The sequence below is a fragment of the Lepidochelys olivacea genome, assembly GCF_965140295.1.
Source record: "Lepidochelys olivacea isolate rLepOli2 genome assembly, chromosome: 8".
Classification (NCBI taxonomy): domain Eukaryota; kingdom Metazoa; phylum Chordata; order Testudines; family Cheloniidae; genus Lepidochelys; species Lepidochelys olivacea.
In genome coordinates, this window is record NC_140418.1 from 18,696,055 (window position 1) to 18,703,075 (window position 7,021).

Here is a 7,021-nt window from a genome sequence, read left to right on the forward strand (position 1 = left end):
CCTTAGCTGCTTTGACACCTTCTCTGTAAAGATCTCAAAGCATTTTACAACCATTAATGAAGACTCCCAAATGAGGTACAGAGAGATCCATGCCAAAGAGTGTAATTGCATGAACCTAAAGTTAGGCATCTGAATAAACGGCCTGATTTTCAAAAGTGCTGAACACCCACTGTACACAGGAAGATAAGTCACTGATCTAGGTGCCTAAATATGGAGTTAAGTACCTAACTGTGGGTGGTGGTGTTGAAACTTTTGGCAGACTGTCGCATGGCAGAGAGTCTGAGATCTTCAGGAATAGAATACAGAACTCCTGGCTTCCATATATGATCTCTAACTTCTAGGCAATGCTCCTTCCCTTCAAAGTTGTACGCAGGAGAATGGTCTTCAGAAGGGCACATAGGCCCTTATAAAAAATTGAATCAACGTGTGCTTATTAATTGCATTCAGACAACAGGTCAGTTAACACTACGGTTGTGTGTAAGGTTGATGGGCATTTTGCTGAGGGCCAGCGAATAATACAAATGCTGTTTAAAGAAGCACTAGAAAATCATTGCTACCAACAGCCCCTCTCAATCTACTGCACCATCTTCAGCACAACCATAGTTCATCATGTGAAACATTACCACTGAAACCTAGTCATGCTTGGCTAGCACAAGTTGGTGAGGGCATGACACTTATCACTGTCTCCCTCCACCCACCTCCATAATGATTGAACCTGCCTAGGAATTTGTGACGCCAGGCGCGTTGCTCTCAGAAGTCCTTTGTCAGGCCTGCTGACTCACTCTAAATTTGTGTCTGACTTTGAGTCACAGAGCTAGAATACACAGGGGAGGAGAATTAAATTCAAAGGAATGCCATGTTTGCTGCAGAAGAGAGAAAAAATTAAATATCGCCAATGAGCTGAGGGAATATTTCCTCTAAAATCAGATAAGGGAAGTTTCTGATAACACCACAGAGTCTCTAAAGCAAGCACTGTGGTTGCTTCAATGAAATGAGTCCCACAAGTATACTGTATAATCTTGCAGTATCTCCCATGATCTTCATACTTTCAGATTGCATTGTTTATCAAATCTTGTCATGACCAAATCTGACAACGATTCTCTTTCACTTACACTGCTTCAAAAATAGTGCAACTCCATTGACCTAATTGAGTTAAGTGCAGATTCTCACAGGTGAAAGTGACAGAGAAGAATCAGGTTCCTTTGCATACTGTATAACCTGATTCCTAGACATAAGCAATATGAGTGAGAAAAGAATGTCACACTACGTGATTTAAAAAAAAAAAGGCAAAATAAATGAGCCATTGTTTTCCCTCATGCAGGCGTGTTAATTAGTGATTTAAAAGACACTGACAAGTTCTTCATGCCCTAGTATAGATTCAATTGCAAGTACCTTTCTAGGGAATGATGTAGAGTTTGTAAGCTCTCCAGTAACTCTTGGACATGCTTCTTTTAAAACACGGATCCTTACAAGGACAAGAAATTAATAAAACAAGGAGTATGTTGTCTTGTGAACTTGATACAAAAGGAAGCCTGTTTATGCAGTCTCTCTTGCGCGCTCTTTTGTTGTCCAGGTACGTATCTCTGCCTCTTCATGCAAATTAAATGCCTTTTTTATTTGGATGTTCAAGAACTCTTTAAAAATCTGATATGGCTAGGTATAGATTGCACACAGCTATTGAATAGTTTGCTGGTTTATGATGTTTACTACCAGCTGCACTGTTTTCAGTTCTGGTGTTAAGTGAGTCTAATGCATATTGTATGTCGGTGGGCCAGAGTCTGCTCTGTGCTACTGAGCAACCCTGTTGACGTTAATTGGGTTGTCCGGTGTATAACTAGGAGTGGAATTTGGCCAAATCTGTGTGCAAGTCTGTGCTATCTAGTGGCTAAAGGTATTTAGAGTCAGAACTTCGTGTTTTTCTTTACAACTCAACCACTGATGCATTGTGTGACCTCAAGCAAGTCACTTAAATTCTCTGTGCCTCAGTTTCCACATCCGTAAAATAGGGATAATACCTTTTTCTCAGGGTGGATATGAGAATTAGCGTTTGAAATGCCTGAATGAAAAGCTGTTATACAAGTGCTAATTATTACTATACACAAATGTGTTTATAAAGAATTGATCATTTCCGCAGAAATGGATTTTAGGGTTGCCTCTGAACGATTTCTGGATTGGATTAAATAATTTGGAAAATCAGAATAATTTTGCCTGGTCAGAAGGGACACTGGCAGACATAACAGCACCCTGGTAAGAAGCTGATTTGAGCAGTATTCATATTATCGTATAAGCTCATTTGAGTGTATAACATCATAGAAATGACTGTCGAGACAGTGATATTAGTATTTATTACCAAAGTGCCATTACAGCTCATCTTATAAATTGGAAACACCACTATGTTTGCTAGATGGTTTTTGTAACATGTTGAGTGCACTCATTTTTTAAAATTGTTTTTCATAATATTCAAATTTAGAAGATTTAAAAATCACGAGCAGAAAATTAAAATCAGATTATATATTAGATAACTCCAGTGAGGTAAAGTGCAAAAAAAAAAATTCATTTGGATATGTCTTATTATTCTGTTCACGATGGAAAATATGGACTTGCATCCGTTAGTCCAAATGCATAGACTAAAGTTGTTTTGCATAGTTTCTGGGAATAGGAATGCAAGGAGTCTAATTTAATAGAAAAAGAGGAATATAAAGAAATGGGTTCAGATCATCAATCCCATTCCAGTTTCTTTATACCAGGTGAACAGGCTAAAGTAGTGTAAAAAAAAGTCTATCATCCCTGGATCTGGCCAGGGGGTGATTCATCTAGTACAGGAATTGACAAAATAGCCATTAGACTGCTTTTGAAGGACCCCTTCACAAGCCCTAGTGTAGGGGATGTGGTGGAGGCGAGAGGGGTGAGACAAGCAGGAGGCTGCTGTTTCTTAAGTAGGATCCTATGGCTGTCAGATTATGCTGGGGGGAGGGGGTGTGTGTGCTTCATCCTCTGGACCAGCCCAGGGTTGGGAGGGTGCAAAGGTGAGTTAAGAACACTGTAGACCCTATCTGCCTGGTCTGGCACTCTTCAGAAGCACAGCACAGATTTAAGTAATAAGATTCTACCTTACAGCAATATTGCAGTGGATCATATTTTATTTCTAAGGCACATTTCTGCAAAATTGGTCCCCATCTCTCTCCAGATACGAAGCAGGATACAATGAGATCTACTGTTTAAGGGGGAGAAGCTGATTTTAAGACTCAAATGCTATACAGCAGAACACAAAATAGAGTGCCCAGATGTAAAGAATGGAACCAAAACCTACATCAAATAGAGCTGGTCAAAACTTGCCAAATATCAAAGTTTAAAAGGGAAATTTTGCTGAAATTTTTTTATAGTCCCTCAACCTCCACCCCGCCTTTACCCACCAACTGTAGTGCAGATTTATTTAAAAAAAAACAAAGACAGTCATTGTAATGTAAATTTCTCTAGATGTTTTCTTTAACAATGACCTTTTTGTATTCTGTTAAAATTGAATGGAAAGGCTTTGGATGTCACGCCCAGCCCAGCCAAACACTGCATATTGTGTGAAGATTTCCAATGGCATCTTGATTGCTCTGGACTGTAGTGCCAAGGCCCATTGGATCTGCAAACAAAGTGCAGGTGAGAATTTACACTGCTTGTTTAATCCATTGGTGTCTAAATCAGGATTCCCTTTGCAGATGTACCCTTTGAGGCCTCAGTCCTGCAAACTCTTACTCATGGGAGAAGTCCTTGCTTTTACAGGTAGTCCCTTTGAAGTCAGTGGAACTGCTCTCATGAGCAAAGGTTTGTAAGAGTAGGTACTTAGTGCTCAGGGTTTGCATATGCTAGGAGGTTTTGCTGCTTTAACTAAGGCCTGATCTACACTAGAAAATTAGGTTTCAGAGTAGCAGCCGTGTTAGTCTGTATTCGCAAAAAGAAAAGGAGGACTTGTGGCACCTTAGAGACTAACCAATTTATTAGAGCATAAGCTTTCGTGAGCTACAGCTCACTTCCTCAGATGCATATCGTGGAAACTGGTTGCTTTAACGGTCAGTCAGGAGTGTGAAAAATCCACATTGTTAAACTGATCTAAATTTCTGTGTAGACAGCACTGGGTTGACAGAACATCAACCTAGCTCCCCCCTCTTGGGGAGGGGAATTACCTATGCTGGTGGGAGGATCCCGCCTGTTTGCATAGGTAGCGTCTACACTGAAGCGCTAGAACGGCACAGCTGCTGTTCTGCTGTAGTATTTGAAGTGTAGACAAGCCCTAAATCAGTATAGCGCCCTATACCCACATTAGTGAGGATGCAGTTGTACTCGTGTAGCATAGTCAAGCTCAGGATCTGAAGTAGGCACTGTCAGGCCAGGTCTACAACTATCGACCTATATCAGTAAACTACATTGTTCTACTGTGGAAAAAAATCTGCACTCCTGAGCAAGGTAGTTATACTGACCTAACCCCCCCACCCCCCATGTAGACAGCACTATGTTGAGATGAGAGCTGATACCACCTTTTGGGGAGGTGGATTAACTATGCCGATGGGAGAAGCTCTCTCGCTGGCGTAATAGCGTCTTCACTAAAGCGCTACGGCGGCGGAGCTGCACCAATCCAACTGTAGCACTGTATGTGAAGATAAGCCCTCAGTAAAAGGCACCTTTCATATCAGTATAACTGCATCTGCACTTGGGCTTTTAGCTTTTAAGTGTAGACTGGTCCTTAGCCCTAGTCCATAGGCACCGACTCCATGGGTGCTCTGGGGCTGGAGCATCCATGGGGAAAAAAGGGTGGGTGTCGAACACCCACCAGCAGCCCTTTCCCCCCATCAGAACCTCCCCCTCTCCCCAAGGCCTCCTGCGAACAGCTGTTTTGCGGCATGAAAGAGGTTGGAGGGAGAGAGGAGGAGCAAGGACATGGTGTGCTCAGGGCGGAACTGGGTGGGAAGAGGTGGGTAGGAGAAGAGGTGGGTCCGAGGCCTTGGGGGAAGGAGTGGAGAGGGGGCAGGGCCTGGAGCAGAGCTGGGGGTTAAGCACCCCCCCCACCTCCCGGCACCTTTGAAAGTCGGCACCTGTGCCCTAGTCCTCCTGTGATCAAGATTTTAAAAACAGACAAGTTTTTCAAATGGAATTAATTTGATATTCTTAATGTATTAAACAGGAAATACACATTGCTGTTGAGTCTAGGACTTGTCTGCACCAGAGAAGTGTAAATTTTAGTATGCACTAGCATGTCATGCACTTACTGGACCAAAGTTCTCTAGTATACGTTAATGTAAGTCCCGTTTCAAACTGTACTATATTAGCACACTAGGGAATCTTCAGTGCACGCCAGCAGGATTCACAATTCTGTTGTGTCATCGCTTTATAAACTGCTGACATGACAGAGCATACAACAATAATATCTAGCTTTTACATAGTACCTTTTCATCAGTAGATCTCAGAGCATTTTATAAAGGAGGCCAGTGTGACCCACATTTTAGAGCAAACCTGACATTTTCACACAGCCACTTACAATATAGTCCAACTCAAATGATCCAACAGCATTCCCTGTTTCTACAGGGTCTCAAAAATGGAGAATTATTTCCATATTTGGAGGTTAAGAGAAGTTTGCTTTGTCTTAAATTATCTGGAAAATTAAATTGGACAACTTCACAATTGCCTTCTTTTAATCCTGCCAGTCAAATAGACAAGCTTTGTTACGTGCCACCTCACTGTTCATTCCTGCACTACAATGCGCATTACTGTACATTGTATCATGTAAAACCAGGCCCTGGTAATGCTCAGATTGAAAAAAATTCACTCCTAGAGGACCAGTACCTGGCCTAATGTGCTACTTAAGTCCCTATTTTGAGGACTTAAGTGGTGCATGGGTCTTGCATTAGCACAGGGGTGAATTTCAACAAGTGGGGGAAACCTCAAGTAATGCTGTTTGTCAGGGTCTCATCACACTGGCACCTCCTGCTAGCAGGGGCAGCAGTTTTGTATAATTTTTGGTGGTGCCCAGAACGGGTCCAAGTTCCGCTCAGCCCCCCACCCCCATAAGCCTATATATGTTTTTTAAAATAATGTAAAAATGGACTGGAAACAGTAAGTGTTTAACAGTTTCCCTATATTGCACAATGGGGTGTGTGTGTGTGTTTGGTGGGGGGGGAATGAGGGCTCTGGCTAGGGGTGGAGGCTCAGGGCTAGGGCAGAGGGTTGGGGCGGATGAGGGCTCTGGTTGGGGCGGATGAGGGACTCAGCTATGGCAGGGGGGTGAGGGCTGCGGGTGAAGGGTTCACAGTGCAGGAGGGGGCTCAGGGTGGAGCAGAGGGTTGGGGTGCAGGGGGGGTGAGCTCTGGCTCAGGGTGCAGGCTCTAGGGTGGGGCAGGGGTGGGGTTGACGAGTTTGGGGTGCAGGCAGGCTGCCCTGCGGCTGGAGCCAGAGAAGATAACGCCTCAGTCCCCCTAGCCCTATCTCCACTGGCAACAGGAAGCTCCGGGGGAGGGGAGCCCCTCTCCTCCCTGGCAGCACACTCACCCGGCACCGTCACTGCACGTGCTCCTAGGGGCCAGGCCCCTCTCAGGTCCAGGAAGCCCCCTTACCTCCCCTGTGGTGGGTGCCAGGGGATGGGGCTGCCATCACATGTGGCCTCCTCCCCTGCTACCTCTCTCCATAGCCTCATGGGGCTGTCCCTTGCCCAGCATGGGGCAGGAGTGGTGGCTGCGTGGATCACACACTCGGACACTCACCCACCCGAGTCCTAGCAGCTGCTCAGGTGAGGTCCAGACTCAGTTTCCTGGAAGCCCCCTCGGTGTCGCCTCCTGGTGGGTGCCAGGGAAGGGGATGGCTGCAAATCATGTGTGCACCTCCTCCCCCAGCAGGTGCAGCAGCTGCCTCAGCCTGCCACCTGCGCTGCTTGTGATGTAGGCAGCAGCGGCTACTGGCAGTGGCGAGGGAGTGCAGCATGGAGTAGCAGGGCAGCCGCCCGCTTGAGGCAGGGATGCTCCAGGGCTCAGGGGAGGCGCGCGGG